Genomic DNA, 3,011 nt, shown 5'->3' on the forward strand with positions numbered 1-3,011 from the left:
GATACATGGGAGGTCACCCGCTGTGTCGCTTACACTTCGATGCGTGCAGGCTTTTCGCTCAAATAGATAGCAAAATTAATATTCAAAAGTTGCTTCAAGCGTGTGATCTCTCCCTCAGGTCAACCCTTTTTTCGAGTATCACCTGCGCCTAGAGTTGCAGCGTCGAATTAAATTTGTGTTTTCCCTTATGACAATCTCACTAGTACGAAGCGCTGGAGAAATACTGAAGAAATTTGCACCCAATCAGCGCACTGGGCGAAGGCATGCCGTTTTGAATGCGTTGCGATTTTTAAATCTGACACATCGTTCTTGCTTGGCTTTGTAAGCACTTTCTAGCTCCTGCTTATGCTCTAAACACCCTGTTCATATCAATGGGCATGTATCCGTCAAGTCTTAAACCTGGAGGAAGACCTGGCATGCTTTGCACGCGGGAAACTCAATCCATTTCCTTATTCTGAACGTCGAGACAGAGTTACGCCAAGATTATAAGCAACATCGGCGCCATGGAAATCTTGCCAAATGACTCCTTAAGCCTTCCACTTTACCAAATACTGATGTAACCTTTACTGTCATAATTATTTTCTGATCCAGTATGTGCGCTGTACAATCATACCGTTTGGCTAAAAGCACACAGTACAGTATAGAGCTATGTTAAAATGGCTCAATGTTTTTGGGTTTGTAGCCTAGTATTCAAGGCAAGATCACATCATTAGGTGTTACTGTTTCACTTCAGTTGTTTTGAGGTCATTCTGCCTCTTTTGCTTTCGCACGTTCAGGTTCTCAGCTATTGCGTTGCATAGTGCACAATCTCGTTGAGATGAATCATCGGTTTTGCAGCTATGGTTTGCTGAACCGAAATCTCGTACAACATCACGTTCTATCTCAGAACTAGAGCCGCCTTGTAGCGGAATCAAAAAGGCACAGAAAATTACCGGAAAATTGACATATAATGAGGCAATGCCTATAACGAGGACTGCAGTTTTCAGAATTTGCTTTGAGAGCGGTTTTGCTGCGCGCGAGTGCTTCGGAGAATTCCTTCCACCAAGCGAAGAACGCGTTCATGTCCGAACATTTGCCTGGAGATGTTTTGCGGAAGACATGTTGTCGAAAACTACAAACGAAGTTTTGCAAATTGATGTAAAGCTCAAATTATGATCCAAAACAATGGCCACAAGAAATCTACTTGACAAAAACTTTCTATCTTCGAGGGTAGCTCGACGGCAACACAACTTTCCATCTCGGGACTAGAGCCGCCTCGCGGCGGAATCAAAAGCACAATAAATATCAAAGAGGCAATGCCTTTAGCGAGGACTACTGTATACAGACTTTGCCCCAGGGCCGGGTTGATGCGTGCGAGTGCTTGGAAAAATTTATTTTACTGCGCAAATTACGCTTTCATGTCCGAGCATTTTCCGGAGTTGTTTTGCGAGAGGATTGCTGTCGAGAGCTTTAAACAAGCTCGGCAAAAAAGGCAAAGCACAGATTATGATCCAAAACAACGACCACCAACAACCTATCTTGGCGAAAAACTTAATTTTCGAGGAGTAGCTTGACTGTATCCTCACCGATAACGGTGTCGCTGCCAGCCATTCTGGCCACGCCAGCGCGGAGGCCTTGCATAAAGACGGTCACCGTGACCGCCTCCGGAAGGGATCTGCTGCCATCCCGGCAATGGAAGTTTCTTGCTTAGTCGATCCGCAAAGACCACAATACTGGTAATACCGGACGCGTCTTTAGGAAGACCTAGTATGAAGTCCGCTATTGAGCTACAACAACTTTGCCGAAGCAGACATACTTGCCAAGGTCGCCAACACGTGCTGCGAGAGTCTGATCCGATGTTACTTCTAACACGCCTGCATATAATCGCTTACCCATTCCTTCATGCCTGTTTACCATTACACTACGTTCACCAAGCTTTATATTCCCTTTTTATCGAGGTGGCTATCGAGGGGGTTATCTTGAACCCCGTACCATTCTGTACATGAGGTCCGCATTATTACAACTTGAGTGTCAAGTGTGATACAGCAAGATTTCCGACAAAGATTAGGAGTGTAATGCGCTGCCAAAACGGTTCGGTATATCGATATCCAAGATTTAAAGATTCTTGAACGACTCGTATACTGTAGGAATAGTCTAATCGATACGCGATGTCCTCATCGAGACATGCGACAGTCCATAATCCGGGAGAACGAAAGCGCATCCACCATCACATTAAGCCAACCCGGCTTATGCTTTACCTCGAAGGTATTCGCGGCGATGAACGATAAACATATTGCAATCTTCGCGAGAGATGTGTTGACATACCGAATGTTCAATACGACTACATGGACGAGTAAAGCAAACCCGTTCAATTTTCGGTATGGTCGTCTAGAATACGAAATTCATAGTTGACTTGCTTAAGTCAATGTAAATGTGAGCCGTCAAAACAGATTTGAAATATTGTATCACGATGTCGAAGCCTTTTTAGTTACAACGCAGTATTTCAAGCAGTGCGCCAACGTGGATGCGTCAAGAACAGAAAATTAAGTTATAATTTTCACTCGAGCCATGCCACAAATCATCTTTCTTCTGCATCAGTCAGCAAGCAAAAACCCACTGGGGACTAAATATAAGAACCTAAAGCCTACCAAAGCAGGACGACATACTAAACATCAAGAGCACGAGCATTTTATCGTCTAGCACATTAAATACTGATAATCCTACTAGCAAGTCCACCTCTCATAATCGCACGACTGCTCACTATAGTCCAAAAAACATGAGCACGTGCGACGTATTCAATTTTTTAAAACTGAGACATAAAATTCGAATTCCTGTCGTTACATCAAGATTTTTCTAACTACAAAAGTGTCGTTTCTTTCACTAGTTTTAATATCATCTGATTGGCTGATACTCAACTTCGCGACTAACAGTTTCTATTTTATATCAAAGATTGCAAATGGGCTCTATACCTTAATAATCCACAATTTTGTTTCATCTCTCGAACCAAAGAGGTGGGAGAGTATTCAACTAAA

Source organism: Plasmopara halstedii (genome assembly GCF_900000015.1).
Source record: "Plasmopara halstedii genome assembly, contig: Scaffold_430, whole genome shotgun sequence".
NCBI lineage: Eukaryota > Oomycota > Peronosporomycetes > Peronosporales > Peronosporaceae > Plasmopara > Plasmopara halstedii.